The sequence below is a fragment of the Protopterus annectens genome, chromosome 5.part0 (genome assembly GCF_019279795.1).
Source record: "Protopterus annectens isolate FY-2018-M chromosome 5.part0, PAN1.0, whole genome shotgun sequence".
Lineage (NCBI taxonomy): Eukaryota > Metazoa > Chordata > Ceratodontiformes > Protopteridae > Protopterus > Protopterus annectens.
The window spans coordinates 1426571942-1426594091 of record NC_056735.1 but is presented as its reverse complement, the minus strand read 5'-3'; the positions used below and the strand labels follow the sequence as shown (position 1 = coordinate 1426594091).

The window sequence follows — 22150 nt, the reverse complement described above, 5'->3', positions numbered from 1 at the left end:
TACACTTATTTTTGTCTTGATTAGACTTTCATAATGATGGTTTGCCACCCAGGGCAGCGTATTTAATTAAAGTTAGTTTTTTTGTGGTTTTGTGCATAGCTCCTCCCCTTTATGGTTGACCACACCCCTTCCCTTTGACCCCGCCCATTCAGCGTCTCCTGCAGCCCCCCTGTGATTTGAAGTCACCAGCCGCCACTGGGTTAAGTGCTGAATTCAGGGCTGTGTAACAAATCTCTGTGTTTGCCCACACCTTACTTGGATAGAAGGAAGTTTCTCTGTTCATCTGTGAGAGAGGGGAGCTTTGAGCAGCCTATCTGTCCCTGGAGGAGTGGTTTCAGCAGAGAAATTAGTTTATTGTCCATTTTGGGCTAATTTCTCTCTCATTTCCCTGCTATAAATACTGCATGTGCCCGGTTTTGCACGCCAGGCAGCGCCAGTTAGCTAGGGTACAACTATTCCCGGCTCCACAAAGTCTCCTCTTCAATTTTTCCCTTGGAACTAGACAAACTTTCACCTTAAGCACTCAAGCCATTCATTTCTCATCCCGTCACTTGCTCAAAACTCATAGCAAGCACTTATAAACCCCAGGCACTAGACCCTCCTATACTGTACAGAAGGACAAGACTCTTATTTAACCTTACCAGCCATTCAGCAAAACAGTTCATGTACCTACCCAGGCATGTCTAAAGGGCAGTTTCAGGCGTACTCTCCAGTCCAACTGGTGAATCTGGGCATTTTGAGGCAATGTTACAACTGCCTCATGTACACAGACAACCCCTCCTCCTACCACCAAACCCTAATACATGTGAGAGATGCAATTATACACCCAAACTGGAGGCTAAGCTCTCTCAGACAGTCATGAGGAGAAGGGAAATACTTGCATCACACCACCAGTCTCACATAGACCCATTAAACCAGCACCGGCAAAAACACACACATAAATACACGAAAACATACTCGAAGGCTCTAAATAAAAATCTGCAAAAGCAACACAGACGTCCAAAGCAGACATTCAAGCAACCTCCACCCCCCCAACACAAATCATGAAACACATACTTCACAAAACCAGTGTGCCATGCAATCACAGCCCTTAAAGCAAAATAACATACCCAACATACTAGTAATAGGTGACTCTATAGTCAGGCACACTGATGTCCCACTCACTAGGCTGAATAAGGAGAAGGTTACTGTTAGCTACCTGTCGGGTGCCAGGATCCGCCACATAACACAAGCACTCAGGTCACTCCAGAACAAGTACAAATACGACTTTGTCACTGTCCATGTCGGTGTGAATGACCCGAGCCATACCTCCCTGGACTACATGAAAAGAGAGGGGGCGTATCCATATTCATCAAGGATACCCACACCTCCAGGTTAGTGGCACAGCACGATGCTTCAGAGATCGATGCTTCAGAGATCATCCATGTACAAATAACAACGGGCAAAACTGCAATTCAAATTGTAGCTTGCTACAGATCACCCCCCCCATGTCCCAGGACCTCCATTCCGCATTTCTGGAAACACTGGGAAATATAAAGGTACTACCAAACACCCTAATATTGGGTGATTTCAATTACGCAAACATTAACTGGGAGAACTACTCAAGTGCTAACTCTCCATTGCCCAACATTTCCTATAATTTATAAACTCAAACGCCCTGGATTAACTGGTCAACACTCCCACCAGAGATGACAACATATTGGACCTGGTCATCACCAACATGGGCGACCGGTGCTCCACACCGGAGGTCAACCCCTCACTGGTTAAATATGACCATAGATAAATCACTTTGGATATCCGCATTCTGCCTCCCACCCCCGGACAAGGAAACCACAGTGAAAAACTTTTCGAAATCAAATTTCACGTTACTTAAGACCAAGGTGGAAAGTTTTAAAGCCCCCATGCTAAAGGATAACGTTGTCCAAGCTGCAAAATCCTTTACTAATGCATTCTACGGGCACCTACAAAAATGCATGGATCGTGCTATCCCAAGCAAAACCAAGACTCACTCCTCCAAGAAAAGGAAACCAATCTGGTGGACTCCTGCCATAAACAAGCTATACAATAGAAGGAGGAAACTAGTACAGAAAAGAGTAAAATCCTGAGAAGGGAAGACAACCCTGATCAGTATCAGCAAGAAACTACGATCCCTCATAAAATCATCCAAGGCAAGTTTCGAAAGAAAAATTGCCAAGGACTCCAAAGATAACCACAACGCATTCTTTAGCTATGTCAAGAATCTAAGTAAATCTAATCTGCTCTGAGTTAGTGCAGAATGGTACAAAATACACTGAACCGACCAATATTGCCAACATCCTGGCAAACAGGTTCAGTGCAAACTTCGCCCCTCTCTCACCCCCAAAAGGGCCCATAACCATATCAGAAGAATGTAGAGCCCCTGAAATCACAGACACTCGGGTTAGAACAGCCCTCTCCAAAGCCAAAAGCACAACATCAATGGGACCGGACAGTGTCCCAGGCTGCGTCCTACACAAGCTCAAAGATGAACTAACCCCTCACCTAAACACACTGTTCAAACTCAGCCTCTAAACAGGTTATGCACCCATAGAGTGGCGCACATCAATGGTTATTCCGTTCCACAAAGGTGGAGCCACAACAGACCCCAGGAACTATCGCCCTATAAGCCTGACTAGCTTGGTCTGCTATAGCAGACATCATCATGGAACTCATTAACAGAGACATTGGGAACCTCCAAACACTGGACCCTACCCAGTTCAGCTTTGTTAAGGGCAGATCATGCCTCCTAAACCAGGTGGACTTCTTTGAGACAGTTACCAAGGCTATAGATGAGGGAAAGGTGGTACACACAGCCTACCTAGACCTCGCAAAGGCCTTCAACACCATTCCCCATTCTGGTATTATAGGCAAGCTCACCAGCCTGAACATAAACCCCCTGCGTCACAAGATGGACTGCCAACTGGCTCACGGATAGAACCCACATGGTAAGAGTTGCAGGAGCTAGGTCTGACTCTAAACCAGCTACAAATGATGTTCCCCAGGGCTCAGTCCTAGGACCCCTCCTGTTTGGCATATACTTCTCAGCGGTACAGGCAAGCACAGGAGGACTACGGCTGACCAAGTTCGCAGACGACTGCAAACTAGGGGCTATAATTGACTCTCCGGCTGACGCAGACATCCTCCAAAAGGGTCTCACTGAGACGGATACCTGATGTCAAAATCATGGCCTCAAGCTAGATGCCAAAAAGTGCATAGTCATCCCCTTTGGAAAAAACAAAGTACCCACAAACTACCACATAGGTGGTAGTCCCCTAAATACGGAAGACGTAATAAGGGATCTGGGGGCCCAAGTAGATAGTAATCTTACCTTTGATAATCACATTGCCAAAGTAGTTAGAAAATCCTTCTATGTGGCCCACCTTATCACAAAAGGGTTCGCATCCAGATCAAAAGAGATCATTGTGCCCCTCTACTGATCACTTATCAGACCCATCATAGAGTACAATGCCCCATTTGGGATGTATCTTACAAGACACCTGCAATAGCTGGAAAGACCACAGAAGTACCTCACCAAGAGGATCACTGACCTCAAACAGATGCCCTATGCAGCTCGAGTGAAGAAACTCCAGCTGTACTCGGTTGCATACCGCCTACTCAGAGGTGATCTCTGCCTGACATACAAGGCCATGTCCAACCCAGACCTGATGGACATGCTCCACCTAAAGAAAAGCTTATCCCCTCGAGCCACACGCTTGAAGGATCTAAACCTCACCACAACAATAAATAGGACGTGCTGGAGAGATAGATTCCTGTCCCAGAGACTTCCCATGCTTTGGAACAAGATTCCAGTCTACATTAGGCAGAGCTCCTCGCTAACACTCTTCAAGAGAAACCTTAACGAGTGGATGGGAAACAGAAAATTTACCCTGGGGATCACTTCAGTGACTCTGCTGGACAGAGGCACAGGGAACTAATCTAAGGGGGCAGCAAAAGCCAACACACTCTGGCTAGGCTTATAAATGCCTTCGGGCAGATAGCCTAGTACCTACCTATGAACCTATATCTGTTGCACCACCTGGGTCAGCAAGTCGATACTTGCTGTAATATCCTCTTGTTTACTTCCCTGGCCTTTATAGCTCCCATTCAATTTTGGTCAAGGCATGATGGCAACCAAACTAAGAACTCAGTCAAAAACCACAAATATTCAATCCAAAATGAATGAGAGTAAAACAATATCAGAAGAAGAAGAATTAAACTTTTTAATAATTATGCACCAATTAAAAATCTAATGATTAAGTGCTTTCATCCAAAATAATCCAGACTTCATCAGAATCAAAAATGTATGCAAATGTTGTTGTTGTCTTTCAGCTTTTCCCGGTTAGGGGTCGCCACAGCGGAACTCCGGTCCGCTAATGATTGGCAGTAGATTTTCACGAACGCCGATACATAGTTTAAATACCCCTCCAAGTGTCACATGTTCATCCCCATCCAATAAACACGATACTTTTTAAAACCCTACAATGCATTTAAAAGAACCCAAGTGTCAGCTGTACATAAATATTTTGCATAAACATAAAACTGAAACTTATTCTTAGCAACAAATTAAACACAACTACAAAGTATAAGATTTTAATCTTAAAATGCTCCCAATGGAAATATGATCATTTAGACCAGGTGCATTGGTGGCATTTAATGTGAATTGTCAATGCAACTCACATTCCTCAATAAGGTCTACCCACGGCCCGCCCCTTGGATTTTTCGTTATATGATCAAGGCCAAGAAACAAAAAATAAAGATCAGAAAACTGTGCCACATGCTTTGCTAATGAATTCTTAACATGTTGCTTCCTAATGTCCAAGTCATGTTCATAAACACGTTCTTTTAACTTTCTTTGGGTTTTTCCAACATAAAACTATCACATTTCTGCCGCAATACAAGACAGATGACACCTTCAGTGTTACAATTACAATGAAAAGTGGCTTTAAATTTCATTTTGTTAACTACAGATGTGCCCACTAAAATGTGTTTACATTGGCTACAAAAAACACATATTTCAGATGAAAGCACTTAATCATTCAAGTTTTAATTGGCGTGTCATTATTAAAAAGTTTAACTCATCTTCTCCTGGTACTGTTTTGATCTTGTACATTTTGGATTGAGTACTCATGGTTTGTGACTGGGTTCTTAGTTAGGAAATAATACAAAAAAAGCCATATATCTTGTATCTGTATATCAGTGAAGATAAAAGGAATACTGTACTTGGCAGTGTCAAAGATCAAGTCCAAAAGAAGGATGGCTCTGAGGTGTACAAGGACGGAGCCTTAACTATGCTCTAGATAAACTTGTTTTAATAAGTTGAATGGGTCCAGGAGGAGTCGATCAGTGAACATACCAATGAGTGGATGATGGTGGATGACTAACTTGGGGGAAAGTAGGCAGTCCAGTGTGCTTTGATGCTGGCTCCTATGGTGAAGTGGAAATTCAGTTCATATGGGCACAGGATATGTGGCTGGCACGGCCAAGCTAAATGAGCAGTAGTCTTCCTGAAGGCATGAAGGGGACCATACACATCCTCATATATGGGAAAGCATAGGATGTCCTTGTCCAAGCCAGCATGTACATAAGTCACCTCGAAGTGAAGACTTGGGCCATCAACAGAAAATTGTGACGGCTGCCTGGATAACAGTTTCCCATGATCACCTCTTCCACATGGGGGGACTAAATGGGGGGGGGGGGGTTCGTATGCGAATACCAACACAGAGATGTGTGAAATTCTGTGATTTGTGGTTGACATTAACAGAGCATTATTGGATAATGTTACTGGTCATTTACATGTACAACAGCAAAAAGGAGAGGTGTTCCATGCTCCTTCCAGCTCTTCTGATGTGTCATGAAAGCCAGCATATTAAACAAGGGTAAGAGATAATGTTCCATGACAAATCAGTTCAATTTTGATGGAACACTACTAACAGAATCCAATGTTCCACTTAGTATGAACTTGCATAATAAAATATTCAAAGGTTTCCCTTGAGTAAGAAAAAGTACAAAACTTTATTAAAAACATTTTATCCATAAGCCCGGCACATTCTGAGGAGCCCGAAAAGGAGCAGGAGGACATAACACAATAGCTGTGCTGCAGTCTGCAGGTACGTGGCTGCAACTGTTAGCATCTGAAGCATCCTTCAAAATGACTATGTGTAGGTGCTTATAAATTAATCTTTTTTCAAAAAGAATGAAGAAAAGAACCACTCGGAAGAGAAATGTTGCCACCACTTCTGACAAAGTAAACACTGAAGCTAAACCAATACACTTTACAAAAGACCTACAATTACAGTCATCCCTGCTTTGGTAAGAATACAGATGCACCAAATTTCTTTCAGGGCACTATATTACAATTTACAGTACTATGTTCTGATATGCCTATATTGTTATTACATCTGAGAGAATAAAACCAGAATGGAGGTGTGGTCTCTTCTACAGAAATCATTACTCTTCAACAGACTAGGAATCTTAATGTCACTTCAGCTTCAGCAACAAATGCTGACAGATGTTGAGCAGCACATATGTATACCTCAAACTGTGCAGAATGAATCAACATATTACTCAGGCACTGTTCCCGTTATTAATCCTAAAACTTGTATGCAGTCTGTTAAATGTGCAAAGAGCAGTAAAGTTTCCATTGTGTATGATAAATTTCCTAATGACCAAGCTTTACCGGTATTTTCGGTGGAAAGCAGTGATAGGGAAGAGGCCTGTTTGGCTACACCTGCCTGGGCTTGGCTTTTCTTCAGGTCTGGAGCTGACAATTGGTGCCACTTACGCTTCTGCTATTTCACCCTCAGACTTACTTCAGCACATGCTTCCTGCCAGTGAGTAGACTGAGGTATCCTGGTACAGTATGACACTGCTGCTGAGAGGTATATTAACTTAAGCTCCAATTCAATTCCCAGTTTCAACATGCCCATACCTTTAGACATCCAATGGACAGACGTCTAATTGGGACATTCAACTTATTGTCCTGCATCTCTGGTGACTCAGTCATTGTCCCCTGCCTATTCCCACTTAGAACAATGCATCTTTTCATGTCTCCAGCATTCACCAGGGATCTAATGTGAGGAGGGCTGTAGCACCTACCCTTACTATATTGTTTTCCAAATAAAACAGAAAGTATTGTCCCTTAAGAAGTCAAAATACAAGATGTTTTTATATGCAGAAGTTTTCATTTTGACTATCTAGTCAAGGAATTTGTTTTACAGTCTTTATTTTCAACTAACAGCTTCATTTCATGATATCACAGGTTACATTATAAACTCAACAATATAAACTTAATTTAAAAGTCAAAAAGACTTTAAAGGTTAGGAGACTACTTGTGGAGAAATGTTATTCTGCTATTCATAAAATAAAATAAAAAGAAATTATAGCTTAAAACTAGTTCTATCATTTCCATTAGCAACCCAATCATATTATTTGTAAACTGTCTAGTTCTTAATAATTCCAACCTAGCCATCTTCATTCCTTCCTTATTAAACCTATTAAACAACCTTTTGTATCTAAAGGAGGTGTGGAGGCATCCACGAGTGCTCACTCAACAACAAATGTGAGCAGTACTAGAAATGCCGAAACCATAGAAACAGATCCCCAAGTTGCAGTATAGTATGCATTTTCACAGGTAGGTAAAATGAATGAGCTCTTACAGGATGAAATGTTTTACAAAAAAATTAGTATGAAAGAAGTCAAAAAAGGCTACACTATGATAGATTCTTGTATACTGGAACAATTGATGAAAATATAAGAAAGTTTTTGACAAATGCCAATCCAAAAATAAGTAAAATATATAGAATCCCTGAAGTACACAAAAATTTAAATGACCCCCATTAAGATGCATTGTAGCTAGTGCAAATAGCAAAACAGAAGGCTTATCAGTCTTTGTTGACAGACATTTACAAAAGGCAGTTTCTTCCAGTTCAACTTATATTAAAGATAGTTTTGATTTTATTAAAAAACTAGAGGAAGTTATGGTTGATAAGTCAGATATTTTAGTGACATTAGATGTCAAGTCGCTTTATACCATGATTCCTAATAAAGAAGGAATGCAGATGGTTAAGTTGGAATTATTAAGAACTAGACAGTTTACAAATAATATGATTGGGTTGCTAATGGAAATGATATAACTAGTTTTAAGCTATAATTTCTTTTTCTTTTATGATGATATATATGTACAAGTTAATAGTGTGGCGATGGCAGCTTCCCTAGCCCCAAGTTATGCTAATGTTTTTATGCAAGGGTGGGAAGTAACTCATATAATGGAAAGTAAATATAATGAAAAATAAATCAAAAAATGGCATGTTTTATTGATGATGTGTTTCTTGTATGGAAAGGAACTTCAAATGAGTTGCAAAATTTCATTGATTATATTAATAATGTATGTACATACTTGAAATTTACATATGAATATAATTATAATGTAATAAATTACTTGGATTTAATGATTTTAAAGACAATAGGAAGTTGGTAGCTAACATATATAAAAAAGAGGTTCAGAACAACAGTTATTTACATTTTTCCAGTATGCACCCTAGGCAAACTAAACTAAATGTGATGAAAGGCCAATTGAATAGAATAAATTGTTTGACTAAGAATGATGATAACTTTTCTGAAGAAGCAAAGTCCTTCTGTGTAGTAAAATAGTTAAAAGAGGTTACCCCAGTGGAGAAGTAAATAAATTAATCCAAGAACAAATGGATATGAGAATGGGTAAAATAAGTATTGGTGAAAATAAAAAAGGTCAGTATGAATATAAAAGAGCGATGGGCGATGGCTATACAAAATAGTGCAGACTCTCAAGCCATAAAAAATTTTGTCATAAATAATTGGGGACTGTTCAAGGCAAATAGTGAACTGATTAGTAAAGTAGGGGCCAACCCTATATTTGTTCAAAAGAAAGCTAAACGTTTTAAAAATTATTTTCAAGGTAAACTAAGTAAAAAGAATCTAACTGAATATAGAAATGGTATGATAAAATGTTACAACTGTAACGTGTAATTTGTTATATACAGAAGGGAATAAAGTAACAATAGGGAATAACAAAATCAAAATACCATGTTTATTTAATTGTAAATCAAAGAATGTGATCTACCCTATTATTTGCACTGAGTGTAAAAGTTTCTATGTAGGGAGAACTACTAGGGAATTAAACAGAAGAATATATGAACATAAATATGCCATTCATATAGGAGATACAAAAAATGTCATGCGTAAACATTACAAAGGTAGCAACTGTAAGGTAGATTATAAATTTCTAGTATTAGAAGCCTTGGTTAATACCACTAAAATTATTAATATAGAAGAAGAACTTGGCTGGCTTGAATATTGCTGGCAGGTTAGATTAAATGCATGTTTTCCACCTGGACTAAATAATAGGGAAGAGTTTACCATGTACTTAAAAAGAAAGGGGTTAAAACATTAGGGGTAGCGTAGGTATTAAAAGTTAGGTCATGTTATGTTATTTTAAGCTGTTTTTATTTTTTGCCAGGAAGTCAGTGAATATCATGTGATACATCATGTGACTTAAGAGGTGTATTTAAAGTGTGTTACGTGATGTTTATTTCAGTCTGAAGAAGTCTCTTACTGTGATTGTTATTGGGACACGAAAGCGCTTACTGATATTATGTACCATGAATTAAAAGTGAAATGAAGGTCATCCAGCTGTGTTCTGCATTTTTTGTGTACCCATGCAACTTGAGCAACAATCTGATGATTTCTAATACCTTTGGCTCATGAGACTGAAACCAAATTTAAAGAAGAGGGAAGTTATTTCTAATACTATCAACATCTACTACTGTAATTAGGCAACCACATTCACTGCTGTCCTGGTCAGGTTCAGCGTCTCCAGATAACTCTAATGGTAGAAGGGAGACGAGGGACAGTAGAAGAGCTATTTTAGTTAGTTTGTGAATATGACAGAGTAGAAAACATTTTGTGGGGTTTAAATAAACCCACCCCCCCCTTTGGGAAGACCAGAAGTGATATCAGTAAGTGGTGTAACCAGAGAGGTAGGTGGTTTTGGGAAGGGGAAATGTCAGCACAACTCCTTTAAACAAAAGTAGTTAGACTCAGTAGAGTATTTTGGTACACAAAAAATGCAACAGATCTGCAATGGAAAGAAAGATATTGCACACAAAAAAGAAGAGGATTAGTTATCAAAGTTATGTTCTCAAAATCCAATCAGATTACACAGGTATATGGCAGATTTTAAATAGATCACATTACTCTGCAACTACAAGTGAAGAAATACCTGTGCTCTTTGAAAATTCACTGTGAACATGCAGCAACTACTGCTTTAAGTCATTACCACACTGAAAACTTCCTAAAATCAGAGCTGCTGAAGCATTAAATTGATTCCCTGGCCCCAGAAGAATAGTATCTGCTAAACTCAAATTGTTAGCCAGTTCATTTTGGTAAGTACACAAAAGCAATTCAAATAAGTCAACTAAAAAAATAATTAAATATCCATAAAAACAACATTAAAAGTCAAAGCTATCACAGGGACACTTACAGTTTACCATTCATCTCAGGTACTTCATATCCATCACCTCTAGTTTCTTTAGCCACTCTGTCTTTACTGCCCAAGTTTCTGTACCATACAGAAGTACTGATTGCACTACTGCTTTGTTCAACTTACTTGTCAGTTTCTTTATCATGCTTTTGTACACTACCCATGACACTCTATGCCAGTTGGCTGCAGCCCCTCTGATTTTAGCTTTGACCTCCTCATTCAGACTTCCCTTCTCCTTAGCCATCCCTGTCAGATACTTGAAACTATTAACCTGCTACACTATTTTCCCTTCTTGTCAAGTCTCATCATCTTCAGATTTCCCCTATTTGCTGTCATCAGAATTGCCTTATCTGTACTCAGTTTCGTCTTATCCACACCCCCACCAGGGACAACAATATCCTAGATCTAGTCATTACCAACATGAGTGACCGGTGTTCCACACCTAAAGTCAATGCCTCATTGGTCCAATCCGACCATAAGCGAATTACCCTAGATATCCACATCCTGCCCCCACCCACCATTAAGGAAACCATGGTAAAAAATTTCTCCAAAGCCAACTTCATGCTTCTTAAGACAGAAGTGGTGAACTTCATGACACCCATGCAAATGGACAATACAGTTACGACTACTGAATCCTACACAAGTGCACTTTATAAGCACTTACATGAGTGCATGGATCGTGCTACCCCAAACAGAACCAAGACACTATCCTCCAAAAAAAGGAAGCCAATCTGGTGGTCCCCTGCCATAAACAAACTGTACAACAGAAGGAAGAAACTGTTGCAAAAGAGAGTTCAATCCCATGAGTGGAGAAGCTCCCTGGTCAGCCTCAGTAAGAAGCTGTGATCCCTGATAAAATCCTCCAAAGCTAGTTATGAAAACAAAATTGCCACCGATTCTAAAGACAGCCACAAAGCATTCTATAGCTATGTCAAGAATCTCAATAGCAACACTCAGATCTGCTCTGAGTTACAACACAATGGCACTAAATATACAGACCCAACTGATATTGCCAACATCCTGGCAGATAGGTTCAGTGCTAACTTTATCCCCCTCTCACCCCCTAAAGAGCCCATCTCTAGACCGGAAGAATGCAAAGTTCCTGTAATCATGGCTGCACAGGTAAAAACCACACTCTCCAAAGCCAAGAACACAGCATCCATGGGACCAGACAACATCCCAGGTTGTGTTCTACACGAACTACAGAACAAACTGGCACCCCACCTAAGTACCATGTTCAATCATAGCCTCACCTCAGGCTTTGTGCCTGCTGAATGGTGCACAGCAATGGTTATCCCACTCGACAAGGGGGGAGCCACCACGGACCCCGGGAACTACCGCCCCATTAGCCTGACGAGCCTGGTCTGCAAGGCCATGGGACATATCATCATGGAACTTATAAACAAAGACATTGGTAATCTCCAAACTCTGGACCCTACCCAGTTCGGGTTTGTAAAAGGCAGATCATGTCTCCTAAACCTGACAGACTTCTTTGAAGCAGACACCAAAGCCGTAGGCAAGGGTAAGGTGGTTCACACAGCCTATCTAGATCTTGCCAAGGCTTTCGACACCATCCCCCACTCTGGAATTATAGATAAACTCACTAAACTAGGTATAAATCTCTATGTTACAAGATGGGTTGCCAACTGGCTCACTGACAGAACCCACACTGTGAAAGTAGCACACTCCAAATCCGACTTCAGACCAGTGACAAGTGGAGTACCACAGGGTTCAGTCCTGGGTCCTCTCCTGTTTGGTATCTACTTCTCTGAAGTACAGGCTAACACAGAAGGTCTTTGGCTAATGAAGTTCGCAGATGACTGCAAACTAGGAGCCATAATCGAAACTTCTAACGATGTGGACATCCTACAAAAGGGCCTCACTGAGACAGATGCCTGGTGTCAAAGCCATGGCCTGAAGCTCAATGCCAAAAGGTGCATTGTCATCCTCTTTGGTAAAAACTCTGTACCCATGAACTACAACATAGGCGGAAGTATAAACACCGAAAGTGTGATAAGAAACCTTGGGAGACAGGTGGACAGTAGTCTCTCCTCTGATAATCACATCGCCACTGTAGTCAGGAAATCCTTCTACGTGGCACACCTCATCACAAAAGGTTTCTCATCCAGAAAAAAAGAGGTCATTGTTCCCCTCTACTCATCATTCATTATTCCCATTATAGAGTACAATGCCCCTTTTGGTATGTACCTCACAAGACATCTACAACAACTGGAAAGGCCGCAGAAATACCTCACAAAGAGGATTACCGGCCTCAAACAGATGCCCTACGCAGACCGTCTCAAAAAACTCCAGCTTTACTCCGTCGCATATCACCTACTCAGAGGTGATCTCTGTCTAACATACAAAGCTATGTCAAACCCAGAGCTGTTGGACATCCTCCACTTAAAGAAATCCCAATCCCTCCGAGCTACACGGTCTAGGGACCTAAACCTTGTCACCACAATAAACAGAACATGCTGGAGGGATAGATTCCTGTCCCAGAGACTTCCCATACTCTGGAATAAACTACCTATCTATATCAAACAAAGCTCCTCATTAGCACTCTTAAAGAAAAATCTTGATGATTGGATGGGAAATAGGAAATTCTCCCCGGGATCACCTCTGTGGCTCTGCTCGACAGTGGCACAGGAAAATAATTTTCTTGGGTGGCAAAAGCCAGGGTACCTTTTTGGCTGGGCTTGTATAGGCCCCAGGGCCGATAGCCTAGTACCTACCTATGAACCTATGTGCCTTCGGTTTTTCATTCAATTCCATTCCCCTTTTCTTTGCTGAAGTTCTTGCTTAGAATCTGCCTGTAAAGCTACATCATCTGCATACAATCACTTTCTTGCTCTGTCCCCTCCAACCTGTTTTCTAATGTAGTCCATCACCAGTACAAAAAGCAGTAGGCTCAGAGCTGAACCCTGATGCACACCTACTCCCATTGGGAACCCCCTCTGTGAGACTGAACACTGTTCATACTCACGTTATTGGGCCCTTGTACACAATATGCACTAATGCTACCAATGTTTCTGGGAATTTGAAGCACTGCAGGACTGCTTAATCAGTTGTCTTGGAGCCTTGTCACATGCTTTCTCCAAGTCTAGCAAAGCTCAGGTGAACTCTCCTCATTTCTAGCTTCTTCTCAACTATCTGTCTCACTGCAAACATTGGGTCAATTGTGCTGCATCCTGATCTGAACCCAGACTGCTCATCTCCCATCTTACTTTCTATTACTCTGCGTATTTGTTTATCAATCCCCCTCTCCAGAACTTTCATGCAGTATGACAGGAGTTTGATACCTCTCTCCTGCCCACAGCTGCAGATGTTCCCTTTGTTCTTCTACACTTGCACTAGTATGCTTATTCTCCAGTCATACTTGATATGCCTTTCTCTCCATAGTGCTATGAGTACCCTCAGGAACCCTTTTCCCCTTTTTTACCCAACATCTTGATCATATCTATTGTGCCCTCACTGGCTTCATTTTCCTTAGTGCTGTTCTCACTTCTATGGTGGGTTGATCCTCCTCCTCTCTCATTATAGGTTGTGTCTGGGGAGGTTCAGCTTCAGTGTGGGTTGTTGTCAGAAAAACATGTATTAATGTGTGTGCTTAATGCTGATTAGAAACTAAATAAGTTAACATGTTTTTCATTCTATTTTATATGCACTATTTTATATACAGTTGAGTTTCATATGAGACTAAAAGATGCTTTTTGAAACTACAGTGTGCTTTCTGAAACTTGCAAGATGCCCTCTGACCTAGTAATTGCTAGCACAGCAATATTCATGTTTATGCCTTTTGGAAATGTACTTGAGAAGCAGGTGATTATCTGCTAGGTCAGGAAGAAATGAATGAACAATGCTATATTCTGTAATGTAATGATTTTAAACAATCAGCTCTGTTCGAAGTATGAGAACATGCACAGCAGCAGAAGTTAGAGATAACATAGACAAAGGACTGTTAGAGAAATGAACTGCAATCTATACTTGCTTTGTGCTCGAATTAGCCATAGTACCTTGAATGGTAACATTGCATATATCTAACCGGTGGTAGCCAAGGCCACATTGTTTTTCTTAGGAAGTTTCTCACAAAAATTGATAGTACCAGCAGAATATTGTAAAAACAATCACTACGAAATGATGATGACAAGACTTGTGATTCACTAAGTCAGCTTGGTAGACAATGTCTTATTAGAAAATGTATAAAAATGCTTGCATTTCCTGATTCTAGTTAGACAAACTCTGTATTAGCACGTTTTTGTCTCCTTGCTGCAAGATTAAAGTGCCTTAACCTGGACCTACCGTGTATTGATAATTTTTTAAGTATATTTTTCCTTTGACAGTTTGGTCCTTCGGACCGGAAATATCTCTCACTCTAGGCTCAGGTCAGAATTGGGCCTGATGGCATGTACCCGTACGGAGAAGTGGTCACATCAGCTCTTCTGCTTTGAAAGACCTCCGACTGAATTGTCGTTCGAAAGAGGCCAGCCACTGTTTCTGATCTGGGATTGGAGGACGAGTCAAGGTTCCGGTGGATCAACACACGGAGGGTCAGGTAAGGAGGAATTTACCTTTTTTCTGTTTTAGATCAGGGACTTGTTACAGTATTATTGTTTTGTCAGGGAGATTTGCATGTGCAGATCAGGGACAAAAAGATTGCTGTCTTGTCATAGATCAGGGAAACAGAATAGGTAGGCAGTTATTCTAGACAAACTGTGAAAAGGTGTAAAATCGTGGTACCACGTGATAAAAAGGGTTACGTAACAATTTCTAACTTAGCTAAGGCAACATGGGAAATCAGTGCACAAAAAGTTCCCGAGACCCGCCCTTAACCGAAGACGCAAAATATATGCAATTACAGCGTGCCGATAATGTTAGGTATTATACAAAATGGGTTGATAAATACAAATTTGACGGTAATTTAGATAAACCTTCACTTATTAAACTTGTTAGACAACTTAAAACAGATGCAAAAGGTCAGCTAAAAAAGCAAAGACAATTGGGAGTCCCTCAGGCACACAGGTGGCTTGAGGAAGCAAACCGCAAGGAACAAAAGATTAAAAATTCAAAAGCAATGTTCTTAGATAAAGAAGACAACAACTTGGTAATAGCAACGGCCGCCCCCTCCGCTTCCCTTACCAGAATATGAAGCGAGTGGACAAGCTGATCCACCTCCGCTATACCCAGCTGTTCCTGCAAAACCAAAACCGTTTGTCAGAGATCCTATCGAGACCAGGTCTCGAACACGCAACTTGAGAGGGGATATTGAATTATATGAAATGAATAAAAATTCACAAGCTATGAGTGAAGAAGAGATATGTCCACTCATAGAAGTACCAAATCCGCAGGCAGGAGAGGACCCAACTCTTCTAGTATATAGACCGTGGACACCGGAAGACATCCGGAAAGCCACAGAGGGTATTCCCCATCCAAAAGTTAATTTTAGAAAATTCTTAGAAGACTTACAGGGCATGAGGTTAAGTTACCATTTGAATGGAGAGGAAGTAGAGAAAGTAGTTAGACAAATCGTGGGTCCAGATTGGCACATGATCAGTGGCAACTGGAATCCCCGTGACGCAGAGTTTAGACCACTCCCACATAGTAACGCAGAACTGGACAACAGAGTGAAAGGTCTGACAGACAGAATCTCTGAGAAATGGAAGCCTAGGGTTGATTGGACTTGCATTAATCAATGCATACAACAAAAAGGAGAAACTGTTGATAGATATTATGCCAGATTATTAGAATGTTTTAATAACCATTGTGGAATGCAGGTACCTGAAGACCAAACACGATTCCCCATATGAGCAACAGTTAAAGAATGCATTTTTAAAAGGCAGTATTGCACCCATTAGCAGCTTTATTACAAAACACATGGTAGATCATCGTACAAGTACATTACAGTCATTACTTGAATATGCAAGACATGCCGAAAGGCATTTTAATAGCAAAAAGAAAACTCAAGTATTTGCAGTAGAAGACGGATCAGAAGTCTTTGTAGTACAAACTGGGAAGAAGGGTAAGAAAAATACCCAGGGAAACAAACAATCTGATAAATGATCAGAGGACTCTGAAGAGAGAAAGAAAAGGGGTGAATGTTTTAAATGCGGGAAAAAGGGACATTTAGCGAGGGATTGCAGGCAAAATAAAAAGGTAACCACAGAAGACAAGGAGGGTGAGGAATGACTATATGATAGTCAAGAATCACTGGATAGGAATAAACAAGAAAAGACAAGTGCAAACGTGATAGAAGGGGTAGAGGATGTGACAGAAGAAATAGAGGAGGTACCTGAATTCACAGATAATGAAGAAAATGAAATTTTGGACTTAGCATTATTGAGCCTAGAGCTCTACTTAGCAGACACAAAACTGGAAGTTACACTTCTGGTAGAGGGGAGGGAAGTTAAACTCCTGTGTGACTCAGGGGCTTCACGGACCCTGATACATCCTTCCAAACTACCAGAGAATTCAGAATCACTCGACTACATATTAGTGAAAGCAGCTAATGGACAGCTGTATCGGGAGCCACTCTCCCACAACATAGCAATAACTGGCCCAGTTTCAGGGATGACCCAGAAAAGCAAAATTGTTGTTTCTGCAAAATGCCCAGTGAATCTCTTGGGCAGAGACCTAATGCAGATATTTGGCATAGCCATAGTTCCCAACTATGCAGGGTATGGAAGCACAGCGACAAATGGATACTTTTGTAGTGCGACCGGAGGGTGAAACATTTTATTGGTACAGCCAGGACTTAGTTACGACTGGTCCAGGGGCAGTAACCGAAGAACTGATGAACATAGCCATCAGTAAATCCCCCTCCCTTGACACTGATAAACAGCATTTGTTGCATTGCACTCTATATTACTGTAACAGACCAGGACCTGATAAAGAATATGAGCAAGAACTGTTTAGAAACCATGCTAACAGATTAGTATTACGAAATTTGAACTGGGGCACAGAAGGAAACAGTGTAGTAAGCTGTTCATTGCCCCAGGAATTCCTAGCACTTTACAAATCTAATCAATTACCACATGTAAGTTTAACTAAAGATAGAAATTTGAAGTGGGCAGATCTAGGAGAAAAAGTCACAAGGTGGGAAAAGAAGACAGAGTTAGAACTTTCCGAACAGGGAGTACAAAAGCAGAAATTAAATTGGATAACGCAGACACACCCAGCTGTACACTCACAGGCAAGTGAGGATAGCGGAGTAGCACTCTTACGAGAGAAAGAGGAAAAAGCCTTACGAGACATACCAGAGACTCTCTGGTCAACAGGGAAATCAGATGTAGGACTTATTCGTACAGCAGGACCAGTTACTATCATGCCAAAATCAGCATTTAGACCTCAAAAGAGACAGTATCCCTTGAGAAAGGATGCAGAAATAGGAATCAAACCTATAATAGCAGCCTTACTTAAGGAAGGAGTCTTGATAGAATCTCCTGATTCACCATGTAATACACCCTTATTTCCTGTTAGGAAAGCAAATGGAGAATGGCGTATGGTCCAAGATTTACAAGCTGTAAATGACGCAGTTATACCCAGAGCACCTACGGTGCCAGATCTACACACTTTATTGAATGATTTGAAACTTCAACAAAAGTATTTTTCTGTGGTAGATATTAGCAATGCATTTTTCTCAATACCGATACACCCTGACAGCCAATATTGGTTTGCATTTACATTTCAGGGAAAACGGTATACATATACGAGACTACCACAGGGATATTGTGAAAGTCCAACAATATTCACACAAGAAATGGCAAGTAACCTGGCGGGATTTATCCCACCGAAAGGCAGTCAGATTTTACTTTATGTAGACGGCATTCTGCTGGCAGCCCCCACCCAGCAAGAATGCAGAGAGGATACCATAGCATTATTACAATTTTTAGCCACTCAAGGACACAAGGTAAACAAAAACAAACTGCAACTTTGGAAAAAACAGGTCAAATACCTGGGATATGTAATATCCAAAGAAGGCAGAATATTAGATGAAGACAGAAAAACAGCAATATTACAAGCACCTAAACCAACTACCAAGAAGGAAATGATGTCCTTCCTGGGTACTACTAACTTTTGTCGGAGTTGGATTCCAAACTATGCCTTGGAATCTGCTCCACTGACTAACTTGATATTCAAAATGCCGATGGCAGCACAAGATTTATTACAGTGGACACCAGAAGCAGACTCAGCTTTCTGCAAACTGAAACAACTGATAGCTTCTTCCTTACTTTTCGGATTACCAAACTATCATAAACGATTTTTCCAAACTGTAGATTGTAAGCAAGGTTATATGACATCAGTGTTAACACAACAGCATGGGGACAAACAACGCCCCATAGCTTATTATTCATCACAGCTAGACCTAGTGGCACGATCCTTGCCCCACTGTGTACAAGCAGTAGTCGCAGCTGCAACGGCAGTGCAGGCTTCAGCCTCAGTAGTATTGTTCCACCCTCTCACATTGTGAGTGCCTCATGCAGTCGCGATTATTTTACTGCAAGAAAAAGTAGCATATCTTTCTCCTGCTAGACATCTTTCCTGTATGACTATACTGTTGAGCCAATCTCATATGACAATTGAATGATGCACAACTTTGAATCCGTCAACCTTGCTCCCAGCCCCTGCAGATGGCAAACCACACTGCTGCCTGCAGGAGATTGAGCAAAAGACACTACCTAGAAAAGATCTCAGAGATGTTCCCTTGAATGATGCCGAGGTGACATACTATGTGGACGGCTCGTGCAGGAGGGGTCCTACAGGACAGAATCTAGTGGGGTATGCAGTAGTTTCTGATACCGAGATTTTAGAAGCAAAGTCTTTACCACACAACTTATCTGCACAAGCAGAATAATTGATTGCCTTGACAAGGGCATGTACCTTAGCAAAAGGTAAGAGAGTGAACATTTATACTGACAGCCAGTATGCTTTTTCTACTGTACATGTTTTTGCGCAGCAGTGGAAAAATAGAGGAATGATAACATCTATTGGTAAACCAATTAACCATGCGCAATTTATTTTAGACTTGTTAGACTCTATTCAGTTACCTCAGAAAGTAGCTATTTGCAAATGCGTAGCTCATACCAAGCAACAGGATAGAATTTCAAAAGTAAATGCGAGGGCTGATACAGCTGCAAAACAAGCAGCTTCAGAAGTTTTTCTTTTGAGTGAGGAATTACAACCATCTGAGATTTTAGACTTAGAAATGTTAAATACAATGCAGACACTTACTACAAATGTAGAAAAACAAAAGTGGATAAAACGAGGAGCAATCCTTGAGAAGGGACTGTACATCTCCAAAGAGAAGAAACCGATTTTGCCATCTAACTTGTTTAGATATGCAGCTTTGTTGAGCCATGGGCAGTGCCATGTCTCAACAGGGGGGATGGTACAGTTAGTGAAACGAGTGTTTACGACGTATGGCTTTACAAACTACACAAAAAATTTTTGTGCAGCATGCCATGTTTGTAACAAGCATCATGCACAAGGGGCATTAAAACCTAAGCAAGGGAGTTTCCCTACATCACCGTATCTGTTCCATACTATTTGTATGGATTTTATAGAGCTGAACAAATGCGAAAATAAGAAGTACTGCCTTGTCATTATAGATATGTTTTCCAAATGGGTGGAAGCTTTTCCAACTAAAAATCCAGATGCAGCTACTGTTGCAAAAGTCCTTGTTAAAGAAATTATTCCTAGATTTGGCATACCGGAAAAGATTTTTAGTGACAATAGCACACACTTTGTAAATCAAACTATACAACAACTTAGCCGTTATTTCAGGATTTCTCTGAAAAATCATTGCGCATACCACCCCCAATCTGCAGGATTAGTAGAAGGGGTTTTGAAAAACAAACTTAGAAAATTGATTAGTGAGACACAAAAGAACTGGGTGCACTGTTTACCTCTGGCACTGTTGAGCATGAGAACTGTTCCAAATGCAAAAGGGTTAACTCCTTTTGAAGTTCTGTTTGGGAGGGCATATTATACACCTCAGTGGAAACCTCTCATGCCTGCAGAGCAGGAGGCTGATAGTTCACTTGCAGGGTATATGAGGCGATTTTTGAATAACAAACTTTTGCAGTAAAATTCTGTTTCAGATAAAGAGTAAACCAGACCATCGGAAGCAGCAGTAGCCCCAGGCACGTGGGTCTGGGTGAAGATCGTGAAGAAAAAGAACTGGAGTTCTCCGAAATGGGAAGGGCCGTACCAGGTACTACTGTCGACACCCACTGCAGTCAAGATCGCAGAGCGAGCGTCCTGGATTCATTTGACACACTGTAAACTGGTTAAGAACTTTGAACTGGACAAAAACCTTGTTACTGTTGTACAACGAGAACAAAATGACCAGGTATAGAGTAAACAGAGATGCAGAACAACCTCAGAAAATTTGCATGATTATTCTGATAGCCATATTGATAACATTGATCTTTTTGTTGTGGCCTTTCCTTTTCCCAGTCGCAAAAGTTGAACTGATCAAACGTGATGAGCCGACCATAGACTGGCACCCGAACTTTAACACTTATCAGGCAATTACACGTGTGTATGCTGAGACTTTTAATGTTTCGAATTGCTGGATTTGCACAGCCATACCAACAGCATACGGGGGGGGGGTTATTAATGACTGCAGTCCCCCTAGGGGTCACTGAGACCTGGGAAAATTTGGTTTATGAGACTGTAGCTATCAAAGCACATGATAACGTAGCACTGTATTTGCCTGTGACACAAAAGGGAATTGTATGTTTTTATAAGAATGACACAATTCAAGTGGGTTGGAGCAGGTGCAATGTGACTGTACATTACAAATGTTATACCAAAGCAAACAGAATGGATACTGTTTGTAATTCGAATTATGACTCATTTCTTGAGTCCATGCATAAGACTATTGATGAAGTGCAACGTAATCCTGTACTTTTTAAGCAACTGTCTGTAATAGATAGGAAAATGTTTCATGCAGGGCAGCCATTTTGTGGCAAAGTAACTACTAAGGTAGAGGATTGTTATTTTGTGTGTGGTAAGAAAGCATATAAATGGTTACCTGAGAATTGGTCCGGCAGTTGTTTTTTGGGGTACCTGGTTCCGGCTATACGACACACTGTGGTTTTGTATCAGGGAAATATTCGAAATACCCGAGATGTAGCCAAGAAAGCTGTCAGGAAGCCTGAGAATCCAGTGGGACGGATCGAGGCGGGCTGGAAAGACCATCATACTGTGGGTACCAAGCTGACGCACATGGACTTGAGTGATGCTGTCATATTGTGGGCAGGCATATTACCTGCATATGGTGCAGTGAAATCAATTTGGGAGCTGCAAAAACTGTCTAAACTTCTCGAAGTAATGAGTAATGCAACTTTTTCTGCTCTTGAATTGATAACTGATGAACTGAATGCTATGAGAACTGTAGTGCTCCAGAACCGTATGGCTCTTGACTTCACCCTAGCGGTGAGAGGTGGTACGTGCGCTTTAATCAAAGAAGAGTGTTGTGCGTATATACCTGATCATCAACATGAGATAAACGACCACCTTGAGGTGATACAGCAAGTGTCGACCATGACCAAACCAGGCCCAAACCCTCTGACGGATTTTTTCCAGAATTTGTTTCGGAGGTGGGGTTCCATC

At 40.9% G+C, this 22150-nt stretch overlaps 1 protein-coding gene across 1 annotated transcript in view; it reads right to left on the bottom strand.

The window, feature by feature from the left end:
* PCCA (propionyl-CoA carboxylase subunit alpha) overlaps positions 1-22150 on the bottom strand; it is a 4227722-nt gene that overhangs the window by 3641420 nt on the left and 564152 nt on the right. The window lies entirely within an intron of this gene.